Source organism: Nomascus leucogenys, chromosome 3 (assembly GCF_006542625.1).
Source record: "Nomascus leucogenys isolate Asia chromosome 3, Asia_NLE_v1, whole genome shotgun sequence".
Classification (NCBI taxonomy): Eukaryota; Metazoa; Chordata; class Mammalia; order Primates; family Hylobatidae; genus Nomascus; species Nomascus leucogenys.
The window spans coordinates 60,721,676-60,735,841 of NC_044383.1; the positions used below are offsets into that span (position 1 = coordinate 60,721,676).

At 34.6% G+C, this 14,166-nt stretch overlaps 1 protein-coding gene across 3 annotated transcripts in view; it reads right to left on the bottom strand.

The window, feature by feature from the left end:
- ADGRB3 (adhesion G protein-coupled receptor B3) overlaps window positions 1-14,166 on the bottom strand; it is a 753,297-nt gene that overhangs the window by 133,326 nt on the left and 605,805 nt on the right. The window lies entirely within an intron of this gene.

Below are 14,166 nucleotides of genomic sequence, written 5' to 3' on the forward strand. Positions count from 1 at the left end.
CCAAACCCTATCTGTAGTATGTTTTCTTTTATGACACATATATACCTATGGTAAAGTTTAATTTATAAGTTAGGCACAGTAAGAGATTAACAATAGCTGATAATATAATAGAAGAATTGTTACAATATACTGTAATAAAATTCCTGTGAATGTGGTCTCTCTCTCTCTCTTTCAAAATATCTTACTTTAACCACTGGTAACTGGAACCGCAGAAAGTAAAACCAGAGACAAAAGAGGGAATTACTGTATCATGCTCGAAACACAATTGTTAGAATTTTCATATGGGGTTGGAGAGAAATATTGAGAAATTGCCAATAAATGACAGGTTTTTGAAAACATAGGAGAATTGGAAGTAACATATCATGACTGTGGTCTTAACCATCCACTGAGAGAAAAGCATTTATGTTAGTAAGGAAGGAATTGTTACTAATAAGACCAAAGGGAACAAGGATGAGGAAAAAAATAAAACCTCCTTCTCAAAAGTATTTGAGTTTCACATGCTTTCAGGTCGGCCTATCTCTTTACTGAAGGACTTTCAGTCCAAGGTGTCAAAAATTTAAATATGTTTAGAAAAAAATGAAACAAAGTGAAGAATTAACAATAAGCAGGCAAATAAAATTATGCTTTTTTCTTTAAGATGGGATTGGTATGAACCATAGTGATACTCTAAGTACTGCTTTCTATAGCACAAACCAGAATTTGATATAAAGCCAGCATAGCTTGGACCTCATTCAAGGTGTGTTGATTCAAAGAGAGGATAGGGATGACTATTTTCTGTCCTTTATGATACATTAAGATGCCTTTCTCTCCAAAAACATATGTATGTATTCACAAGAGATACAGAATTCATTAAAGGCAAAGCATGCTAATGCTGATTATGCTTATAACCTGTTAATAAAGACAGACCCTCTAATCATAAATTAGACCTAAATTATTTTACAAAATATTATATAAACCTATTTTTATTCTAGTATTAATAAATAAATACCAATATCCATTGGAATTCTTAACTAACCTTTAGTTTTTCTGGTCATATTTGGGTATCTACCATAAAACTTTCCTTTGCTCAGAAATGTAAAAACGCTTTGGCCTTCATTTACAATTTGGATTATTGAAATAACTACTATATAACATAAACCAAATATTTACCATGAACACCCGAATGTTACATATTATTGCACAAAATAGCTTAGAAGATAATTCTATCCCAAGAGACATAAGTTCATATTTATGCATACATTTATTCATTTAGGGCTTTCTTATTTTACAATATTTTTGAAAAAAGTATAAAAAATATCTTATATCAAACACTTGAATAATTTTACTGGGGCTCTACAATTTTCAAATAGATGAAATTAAATATACAGAAATTAGTATATTTATATAACAATTCCCACTACATTCAGTGGCCCCTGTATCTGTATTTTGGAGTGAAACTTATTTTCCCTTTCTTACATCTGATACTTCTTCATTCTACATAAACTTAGATTCTAGAGAAGTATCTTGAAGTTTTTTCATTCTGCTTATAAAACCTACAAATCTCTTGCAAGCTGAACTTATGGCATTTCTGAAATTCTATCAGTTCTAACAGCTTGAGACATTTTTCTTACAAAAACATGCCTTTCCCTGCAGGGTTCTGAAAAGTTTCCCAGCAACACTCATTAAGAAAGGCCGCAGCTATAGATTAGCCTTGCTGCTACCATTTTCCTTGTATTTTTGTGTGTGACAATTTTCTATTCAATAGTGCAACTGCATATAATTATTCAAATACAAAGGCCTGTTGTAAAAAATGTGGAAGTGATGATAAAAACATTGGAAAGCAAATGAACTGCTGTGATTTTAGAAATAATTTTGTTCTTCATTGTATTTACTGAGAATTGCCATTAGGAAGGATCTTTGTGTAAAAGACTGAGGGCAGATTTGGTCCATTTGCAGAGAGATAATATTCCTAAATACAGTTTAGACGAGTTTAGATGTATAATAAACAAAACAATTCCTATCTTTAGTATATTAATGTATCACCAATAAACTGTGAAAAAATACAATGGCAAATGCTAATGTCCATATTTTAATCCCAGGACATAAGGAAATTAGAATATAAATAATAATTCTAGGATTCTCCCTAAGTAAGAATCCTGGAATCATAGAGCTATATGGGAACTAAAGATGGTTTTTATTTAACCTTTCCTAGCAGAGTCCAACTCTTTTCATATTCCACCCCAGACACCAAATATATACCCACATAATTCCATTCACTCTTAAGAAAACTGGTGTTGAGACAGGCTAGAAGACTTGTCCAAGTCATCTTTTGACTTGTGACAGAGTCAGCACTTGAGACAAGAACCATTTTTGCTACGCCAAGTTGACTCTGAAATAGTGTCTAGAAGGAAGTCCTAATATTAATACAAATTTAATACTTATTTCTGCTTCCAATGAGGAATGCCACTTCCCTCACACTGCTTGAAGAAATGTAAATACACTTACAGCAGGGAGGTCTATTACTTATTTGTGTCTGAATTATTGACTTCTGGAAGGTAGGACCCTAAAACCTGGTGAAATGTATGAAAGTATATCGGTTTACCATGTAAAATCATAGACAAAATATTTTACCCAAAAGCCATTCTCATCCAGCCTGGTCTACTATGCATTCAAATGACATAATAAATTAATTTTTAATAGAAAATTGACTGTTAATGTTCCTCCTTCAAATCTTCAATTCCATCATAAAATGGAGAGTTACTAAAATTAAAAATCTGTAACTGAGCACAAATCACATCACGTGTACACACACACAATTTTGTGTATTAAAAGAGACTTTATACAAGGTATCCCTATGTAAAAATGGTTTTTGATTACATGAATTTGTGTTAAACAAAATTTTCTTTAAAAATTTTTGGCTAACTTTTCTCCTGCTGTTAATTGTAATTTTGCAGTTAGGCTTATTATAACCTACAAGGAAAGCTTATCCAGCTTAAAGAATTCAATTATTATTATTTTATTATTCTCTGATATATCCAATGTCTTTATATCTGAGTCCATTAATATTTTACATATTTGTTGAATTAAACTCTAAGATCTTATGGCTAACAGAGAATAAGGGGAAAAACCACAAACATGTTCATTTTAGAATTTTTTTTTTTTTTTTTGAGACAGAGTCTTGCTCTGTCGCCCAGGCTGGAGTGCAGTGGCACCATCTTGGCTCACTGCAAGCTCCGCCTCCCGGGTTCACGCCATTCTCCTGCCTCAGCCTCCCGAGTAGCTGGGACTACAGGCGCCCGCCACCACGCCCGGCTATTTTTTTGTGTTTTTTAGTAGAGACGGGGTTTTACCGTGTTAGCCAGGATAGTCTTGACCTCCTGGCCTCGTGATCCGCCCACCTCGGCCTCCCAAAGTGCTGAGATTACAGGCGTGAGCCACCGCGCCCAGCCCATTTTAGAAGTTTTAAGGTTAAAACTAACTATGTGTTATTGAACACCAACACAGGAGAAAATACTAAAGAAATGTAGTTGGAAGGCTGACAGAATTGGCAGCAACAAGGTTAATTATTGAAGACTTTTAAGCTCCATGTTACTTAAAATTATCCTTCTTGTAGGCCTAGCTTTTGCTGAATCTCATCTACTTGGAGCTGAGAACTTGCATTAATTTACACTGTACTGACTCATTTTCTTATTGAGCAAATTCGAAATGATATGATATTTTTGGCATTGCTGGATTCCTGTCTTTTAATATCATGTGCTTTTCTCCAGGAAGGTCAAAGTGTTTAATATTAATCTTCATAACATTGCTGTGGTATATTCTTATCCTTATTTGACAGCAGTAAAACTGAGGTAAGTAGAAGATTACGTGGAATAGACCAACATAGGAGAAGTACTGACAGGTGAACTTCAGCCTTCTATTTCTTATCTAGCTTTCTATTTTTTGTTGCAGTCTCCAGTGGCAGGGGTTCTTAACTAATGAGATGTCTATCAGAATCGCCTGTGGAGCATTTTTAATCTATCCGTTCAACTCCTGAAGGTATAACAGGATTTGGAGAGGGTGTGGGGAAGGTGAATTAAAAACTCTCCAGATGGTTTTTCTAAATGTCCTGTCTCTTTTACTCTTGTTGGGAACCACTATTGTCCTAGTATACTTTTCCATATTGTGCATTTCGTTTCTCAAATATATTTCCCATTATAAGTCACCCTTTTAAAAATGTTTGTAACATTTCATTATAAGAATTGAATAATTCCTACTTTGAAGCTCTGGACTATACACCATTTTGTCATTAGAAAAATGGTTACAAGCCCTAACATTTTAAATACATAAAGGTAATTTATTTCTGTAATGAATTTGCAGTTTTTCCCTTTGCTGAATGCATTAACTGTATCTAATGTTTTTATAATCAGTACAATTCCCAACCGTTCTTCACTTCTATGTACATGTGAATTCAATATGCAGATATTTCTTATGTTGACTAGTCTCTGTCAGTATTCTATGGCAATGACACCAACATTACACATTATTCGTGTCCTTTCCAAGTTCCAAAAACAAAACAGAAATAATCATGGCCAAATGAGATTTTACAGGCATAAAAATCTGCTCCTCTTCATCATTTTCAATTCTGTACCTCGCTAGTTTTCCTCTAATCTCTAGGAATTTTTTTTTACTTTTCTTATAATTCTCCCTACTGACACAAATAGTTGTCTTTTTTTTCTCATCCTTCTCTGCGAATACAATTTCATTCCTGAAAAATAGAGCTTAAAGATGTTCTTCTTTATATTGCTAGCTGCAGAGATTTCATTCAAATTCTCCCTTCTTTCCTGACAAATGGGGTCGGGAAGCTTAACAAGGATCCTCTTCATATCTGGACATGAGAATGGGAAAGCTGTGTAAATACACTCCAACAATCTCCACTATAGGATAACAACCACGTTTCTACAAATAGACAGGTCTGCCAACAAGCACTGAGGATACTGTGATGAGCTACCCTGCATGACACCCTAAAGAATCTAGTCTCCCCTTGATGTGCATACCTAAGCTCTATTATCACCAAAAGAAATTACAAGTGGGTATCCAGGGGAGAATCTGCACTGAAAACACACTTCTCTCGAAAAATTCATGCTATCTCCCTTTGAGACACTAATGCAGACGAGTCAACTAAATCTTGAAGATGATCAGAAGACGAAATGCAAAATAATTAAATTTTTCCCCATCCGTGTAATGTATTTTTTTCCAATTGTTCTTAATTGAGTTTATCATCACTTTCTAGCAGTGGAAATAGGTAAACAGGATTTTGTTTACTTCAAACATCATTTTCTTTTTATTTACAACCAACACCTAATACAGCCAAATGAAGAGGGCTGTGATGGGTGCAGGATGAAATACAAAGGCATTTTTTAAAAATCAGTTCTAATTGAATAAGGAAAGATAACCAATAAGATATATCGAAACATAATTGGAAGATTTATAGCTTTGAGATTTAATGAATAAAGAAAATGCATCATTTTTTCTTGACAGTATAAAAAATAAAAGAAAAAACATAAAGATAGTTATGCTACATATTCATGTTTTCATATCACTGAGACAGCCTCACAGGGATAAATGAAAAAGTTCTCTAAGAATAAAACACAAATTATACATAATAGAATCCTTTCTAGTATTTGAAAAAAAAAATAATAGGCATACTCATGCGATTACTGTGTTAGTAAAAAGGACCAGGCTGTATTAATAACAGATGGGTAAATGTCTTATTTTACCTCTTGAATAATAGCATTTATGTTTGAATTAAGAGGCAAAAGAGCAACTGTTTTCAGATATTTTGACGATGAGCAGTTTAAAAGGGGCTAAATACAGAATACCACCTACTTTTTAAAATCTAATCAGTGAAATTTAAACATAAATGGTTTCTAGACAGAATATTCACTAAAGGCTTTTAAAACTTGCTCTCATTCACTGTAAATGAAGTTAAAGGGTGCTTGCTTGGCATACATTCTGGTCCTTGTGCTCTTTTTAAATTACTTTTTTAATTTCAGAAATATTTTGCTTCCATGTAAAAAGTGTGCCACCAAGCCTCCGACTGCCTGGAAAGGAACATTGCTGCTCATTTCTTAACTTTCTACAAATATTCTATTTGTGCTTAGTCAAAATGGCATGCCCTTCTATATGACTAAAGAAAAAAATGGCTCATGAGTTTTTGAGCTTAGAAATATTTTTGCCCTCAGCTGATAATGAACAAGCTGAAGAAATTCAAAGAAAATAAATCAATCTATAATTGCATCCTATGTTTGATATATTGAAAATATATAGTAATTTGGAAGGAAAATACTCTGCTTTAGAAAACATATTTAGGAAGCAATCACATAAAATATCCAAAAGACAGAGTATTGAAAGACAATAAGAGCAAGGAAACAACCGCTTGGAGCAGAATATTTGCCCTAGAGCAGTGCATCGTTCTCCCCATAAATTCCTAATTTCTCTTCAACTCTTCTTTAGTTTAATAATGAGCATTATATAAGAGTCCAAAAGCACTGCAATTTGTGATGTCCTTTCTTTCTCAGCATCCTCATCTAATTGGTCACAACAACTTAATGATTCTATTTCAGGAAGCCAATTCATACCCATTGCCATTAGATGATTAATAAGTTATCAAAAGAATATATCGGTCCCCACCTAAATTAACCTGAAGATTCAATCAATGCAATGCTAAGAAAATTGCAACACACTTTTTTGTATAAAATTGAAAAGTTGATTCTAAAATGTATTTGAATATCCAAAGAACCTAGATTAGACAAATGTAGACAAAATACCTAGATTAAGCAAAATAATGTTGGAAAGGAAGAATGAAGTTAGAGGACTCAAGCTCTTTGATTTCCAGAGTTAACACAAAGCTATAGTAGTAAAGATTATGGCATTGACATAAGGAAAGATAGATCAAAGAAACAATGTAGAAATCCAGAAACAGATCCACACATACGGTCAACTGATTTTGCAAAGCTACCAAAGCAATTTAATGGGAAAAGGAAATGTTTTGAACAAACGGTACCAGAACAATTGGATATCCATGTGGAAGATAAAGAACCCCAAGACCTACCTCATATAACACACAAAAATTAATTTTGTTCGAAACATAGATCTACATAAAAGCTAAGATGACAAGGGAAGGCTTAGAATATAGATAAGATAATATAGAAAAACATTTTTATGACCTACAGGAGTAATGAAGGTCTTTTATAGTGGAGTCATAAACACTAACTATTTTTTTAAATGATATACTGAACTTCACAAAAATTTCTACTCAGCAAAAGATGCCATTAAGGAAGTGTAAACACTAGTTATAGGAAAAATTATAAAGGATTTGTATCCAAACAATCTAAATAAAAAAGAGAGAAATGACTTGAACAGACACATCACAATAGAGGATGTAAAATGGCCTATAAGGACATGAAAAGGTGCTGAACTTTATTAGTTATTAGAGGAATGTAAATTAAAATGTTGCCAAGAATATGTAACACTGGAATTATCATAGATTACTGGTAAGAGTACAAAGTGGTATGACCATTTTGGAAAACCATTCAGCAGTTTGTATTTTTTCTTTTAAGTTAAAAATAATCTAACCTGCCTTTATACCCAACAATTTTACTCCTAGCTTCTTACCCAGAAGAAATGAAAATATATGTCCATACAAAGATTTTTACAAAAATTTTAAAACAATTTTATTCATAGTAACAAAAAACTAAAAACAATTCATATGTCTATCAATTGGAAAATGGATAAACAAATCCTCATATATTCATACAATAAATAATACTCAGCAATATAGAATAATTAATTACTAATACATACAACAATATAGTTGCTTCTCAAAGAAAATATATTGAGCAAAAGAGGCCAGAAGAAAAAGTACTCATGCTAAGATTTCATTTGTATAAAATCCTGAAACAGAAAAAATGAATTCACGATGACAGGAATCAGAACAACGCTTGCCTGTGAGGAGATGGGGATTGACTGGCAGGAGACAAGAGAGAACTTTCTAGGGTGATGACAACGTTCCATATCTTGATCAGGTATTGGTTACATAAGTATATATTGGTCCAACCTCATCATATTATGTACTGTGCATTTCGATGTATATACATTTAACTTCAATTAGAAAGGGTACAGACTTCCAGTTATGAGACCAGTAAGTTATTGAGATCTAACGTACAGCACAGTAACTTAGTTGATAAGAATGTATTGTTATTTGAAATTTGCTAAAGGAGTAAATCTGAAGTATCCTGAAAACAATAAACAAAAAGGGTACCTATGTCAGGTAATGGATATGTTAAGTAACTTGACTGTGGGAATCATTAGAGTATACTTATATCAAAACACTATGTTGTACGTCTGAAATATATGCAATTTTTTGTTAACTATACTTCAATAAGAAAAAAGTATATTTTGTGCCAGATACTGTCCTAGGTGCAATCTTACTTGATTCTTATAATATCTCCTCCCTACTTATAGATTTAAAAACAACTGAGGCTTAGATATTTCCTTCATTCATTTAAAAATATTTAATGAGTGTGTGCTATGTGCTATTCAGCACTGGTTATACAGTGCAAATCAAACAGATAATGTTCTTTCTCTTCTGGACATTAATTAAAATAAGCTTACAAAGTAAAGTAATGGCTGTGAAAAAAAAAATTGGGTTCCTAGACAGATTAGTGGAAAAACCATGATAGTGCTCATTTCGGAGGAGTGGGATTTTAGGGAAAGCTTTTCTAAGACGATTATATTTTATCTGCAGAACATACGTAAGTTAATGTAAGTTAACTAGGCTAGCCCAAGACTGGAAGAAGACTAATAAGGGAGGAATATAAAAAAGTTAGGAGGCAGAGAAAAGAGCTGGATGCTAGGAAAAGCATGTAATTGATGAGATGCTTTTGAAAGTGGTCTTGCTAGTAATTGCACCAGGGCAACAGGTACAAACCAGAATAATGGTCACCTGACTAAGGGCTTTTTGACCCGTACAACATTTCTAATGGGCGGCCAGTGTGACAGAAATATACAGAAAGAAAAGAGTAATGAATATGAGGCAGTGAGGTGAAAGAAGTACATAGGCCCATGTCATGTTGGGGTTTGTGGGCCATATTATGTGGTTTGGATTTCATTCCAAGTGTAATAATAGAAGCTTCACTTATTTTCACCAAAGGGTTTTAAACAGACATGTGTCGTGATATGATTTATAACTGTAGAAGAACACTAGGCTGGTGAGTGAAGAATGGTTAAGTAACTTGACAAGTGGTGCATGCCCAGGAAGTGGTTGAGCTTAAAGTACTTCAGTTAGAATAAGTGAAGCTTCCATTACACCTGGAATGATGAGTCAGTTTACAGCAGATCTTTCCAGCTCCAGGCAAACCTTGGGTTCCTGTGGCTCCGACACATCTTCATTGCACTCTCATGAGAGACCCTGAGCCTTAAATGCCCAGCTACAGTTCTCCTAAATTCCTGACTCATAGAAATGGTGAGGATTATAAATATGTTTTGAGCTACTAAGATTTGAGGTAATTTGTTACATAGCAATAGATAATTGGTACAGATTGTCCTTTTCATTGTAATAAAGGATGCTGTTCTTAGGCATACAGAATTCACCTTTTAGCTTTATTCTGGAGATTTTGAAAATATATAACAGAAATTTCTAAACAAAGAAATAGATGGTCTTACTTCTAATAAAAAGAAAATAAACAAAAATAAGTAAATAAGAAAAGCAGAACTAATTTGTATTTTGTAAAAGCAATACACATCTTTCTATTCATTAGGAAAAATCACCTTAAAATACAGATATAATTTATTTGGCAATAAAACAGATACAAATAAGATTCATTCAAAACCTTCTGTAGTCCTAATTGCATGTATATACTGATGTACCATCTACCAAAGACACATCTATAGAGATATACGAAAACTATGTGTATTGTAGTTTAACAAAGAACACTTACACAGGCCCTCATCACAAATATTAACGAATTAAAATTCTTCTGCTTATATGTTTACTGTTAAAGCTAGTCATTTCTTCTTCACATTACAATTAAAGTCTTAATCTTTGATTCAATTCACTAGCAGCCTAAGATAACTATAAATATTTTAATTTACTTACTTTGAATTTCATACATCTTAAATTTCATAGTCAAGACCCAGACTCATCTCAGTCATATGCCTAGTTCTTTCTTCAAGGCTTAAGATTTAAAATTAACTGACTAGCTATCACAAAAGAAGTAAAAAATGGACTTTAATCTGCTTATTTTTTTTTTCATTATAGGCATTAGTATTTGGTCTTTAGTTCCAAGATTTGCCATAGCAATGCTTATGATTTGATATACATAATAACAATCCAAATTTCAGGGTAGGGTGAGATAGGATAGAGGTAGAGAGGTAAAAAGACAACTCTGCCTATGCATGAATTTAGTTGGGAATTAGCTTGACTCTGCCATCTCTATTTTCTGCTTCAGATGTTACTTCTCTGCCCAAGACTGTCAGATGAAAGAGTTTCTCTAATAAGGGCTTTAACAAATACTGCTGTACATTAAGAAGTTTTCTTCTACAAAGCCAGCCAGCTTTGTTGTCTCATGCACTGGGTATTTGTTAGCTACTTTTAACTTCTTCCATTTATAAAATGTCCAGCTTGGTTGTGAGGGATTTGATTCATGGTTTTTTTTCCATAATTTTATACACTGGTAACCAATTGGCATCATAAGTGAAGGCATTCTGTGATTAGTTCCAGAGTGCTCCAAAGAAGAAATTCAGCCGGGTGCGGTGGCTCATGCCTGTAATCCTGGCACTTTGGGACGCCAAGGCAGGCAGAACACGAGGTCAGGAGTTCAAGACCAGCCTGACCAACATGGTGAAACTCCATCTCTACTAAAAACACAATAATTAGCTGGGCATGGTGATGCACACCTGTAATCCCAGCTACTCAGGAGGCTAAGGCAGGAGAATTGCTTGAACCTGGGAGGCGGAGGTTTCAGTGAGCCGAGATCGCACCACTGCACTCCAGCCTGGGTAACAAAGCAAAACTCCATTTCAAAAAAAAAAAGAAAAAGAAGAAGAAGAAATTCAGAGGGTTTTGCACTCCTTTTCATCTTGGCAGAAGCCTTTTCAGAAACTGCCAAGGTCCTCTGTTCCAGTTCTGTAGGCTACACAGGCTAACCCTTGGGTAGACACGTCAGAACTGGAGGTTATTTTTACATAAAGCATCAGCCCAGAAATAGGCTGGCCTCACCTTACATTGTAGTTCCTCTGTTGGTATGCACACAAGATACTTCTAGAAAGCTCAAAATTGCCTAAGGCTAGGTCTCAGGCCAAATCCAGTCACACCCATTGCTTTATTTCTATAACTGGTTTCTAGCAACGACAGCAGGACTGAATAGATTCAACAGACAGCATATGTCCTACAAAGTTGAAAGTATTTACTATATGGCCCTTTACAACAAAAGTTTGCAAACCTCTGAATTACATTATGGAGCATTTGTCAAAGGAGTTCTCTCCTACACTCTTCACACCATTCCGATGTCGTACTGAGACAAATTTTACTTTGGTCAAAAGATCTTTAGTGGTAACTTAAATTCTACTCTCTTCACCTCATATTCACCCTGAGAGGCATAGTCTCAAAGTTCATATCCCGGGCCATTGAAAATTCTATTGTAATCTTATCTCAAGGGCTTTTCATTTTTTTGTGAGAATATCTGTAAATTAAAGTAATTCACTTTCTGTGATGTTCATCTAGTACTTCAGTATTTTACACTGTATTAAGAATTCTTATAAACATTATCAGCTATACTCCAACATGGTTCCTCTATTGACATGAGCCAAACTTCTGACCAGTTCATATTATGTCCTGAGAAGGGGAAAGATGAAAAATAATACATAGGGAGAAATTTGTAATCTCTCCACTGGTTTGATTTCAGGGGAGAAAAGCAGATATTCTTCAACCTTTCTGTGAGACTCTTGGAAGGACACTCAATTTCTCAAATTCTCTTTTGGATATCTCTGCATAAAGATAAGATCTGATTTAACCACCTCTCATCAAAGGAAGGTCTCAAAAACATTCTGTAAGTCTTTAGTATTTTCTTCAACTCCCTTATATCATCATAAAATGACAACAATACAACAATAATAAAAAATAATTGACCTCCATTACAACTATTCCAAATGGGGCCCCCAAAAATGAAGTGGCTATACTCCTATTATATTATCCCTCATTCAATAGGCATAGCCATAAGTTCATTCATTCATTCAACATTTATTAATTTCACGCCATGTATAAAACAAGTACTAGAATTAATGGTTTTTAAATCCAGTAAAAAGAGAGACACACTACTCTTGAGAATCACAATACAGTGGGCAGGGTTGATCAGGAATTGATCACGTATAGAATAAGTTGATTGGTGCTAACAATAGAGGTATGTATCACATGCTATGAAAGCAGAAAGGAGTGTTGTAGGAGCTAAAATGGTTTGCATAAGTCCACTCTGAAGTGTGGTAGGAGTTTATCAGACAGAGTAAAAAGCAAGTGCAAAAGCAGAAAAACAAGAGGAACTCCCATAGCCATAAGAAAGCTGGAATGCACACAGAGACGGTCCCTAGGAGGGAACAGAAAGGGAATGCTGAAATCTAGCTCTTGTTGCCAAGCCAGAAGGCTTGCTAGAGGCTATATTAGTCTGGAGGGAGAGAATGATTTTATAACTCATCTGCATCTGCCCTGAAAGAGTGCCCTTTTTATTTCCCACAAAGTCAACTTAGGTACTTCAGGCATCCCTGAATGCAGGTGATATGCAGAACATGGAGTTAATCTCATAAGCCCTACAGACCCATCATACAGTTTGCAGCAGGGGAATTATGCAATCAGGTATTTGTTTTTTCTTTAAATTTAAGATATTTCTCACAGTGATATAGAGGATGGGCTCATGGAAAGGCTTTAGTTGCAGAGGAAAGCTAGAAGAATGTTACAGTGGTCAAAGTGAGAAATCATGAAGGCCAAGTCTAATGCAGGGGTGGTGGGGACGGAGAGTAGAATTGATCAAGTCATGGAGTTTCTTTGCATTGTCTGGCTTTTGTACAATTCCCTCAGCATAAATGAACAAAAATTAATGAGAGTAGGCCTGACATTCTCAAAGCAATCACCTGCACACTAGGCTGAGACTCGTGTTCTGCATCTTCCCTGTTGAGTGAGCACTCACTCTTCAGGAGTTTTGATCGGCTTTGAAGTTGAAGCTAAGAATACTCACTGAACGTCCAAACTGCTTCCTTGTCCCTCAAGGTCATTTGGCTCTTGACATCTCAATCATTTCAGTAATTCTATTGTCAAATAATTCCACTTTCATCTTCTTTGCTTGCCCTGAGCCCATCTTTCATATTGATCTTTGCCCTATTTACAATAATGTGGTCTCTGGCTTTCACCACACAAGTCTGGAAATGAATGATCAAGGGACTAGGAGGTTACAGTAGGACAACAGAGCCTCTGCTATCTCACTGTCTCTCACTTCGTTGGGAATCTGTTTTGGGAAATCATCTTTTATTGCTGGGAGCCTGGGGGAATCAAGAAGCTAGCCAACCATTATGCTCCTTGGTTTGATGAAGGTTTTCAGGAATCCAGAATAACTCTAAGTTAGTAAGATACTTCAAAACGGGAACAAGTGAATTACACATAAGCTTATTACATTCAAATCATTTTACAAACGTCATAGCAAGTCAACAAATTAGATTTTAATGAATCTAAATAGGTGTTGGCCTCAACCATTAAAATCACACATTCATTTGAGACATAATAGACTTACACTTGGGACACTACTGGCAGGATATGTCTCCAATGAGAAGAATTATAACTATGCACATTTCTTTTTAAGGCTATGAACACTGTATTCTTATGAAGAAAAAAGATTAACATTTGCTAGTTTTCAGCATCTCCTTAACTAAAATCCAGGGGCCAGATCACATTTAAAGCATGCCATCAATCACTTAGAGCTAAAACAGGCCCTAGAAAAATAATCTATCACTATTAGCTGAGATCCTGTCTAGAGTGGGGGACTCTACTTTTTGTAAGACTAACAACAGCTATTAGATTCATAGATATAAGCACAAATAGATTCAAATTTATTTCATCCATTTAATAATACTTATTATTTACTTACTATACATAGACTATATGCTTGC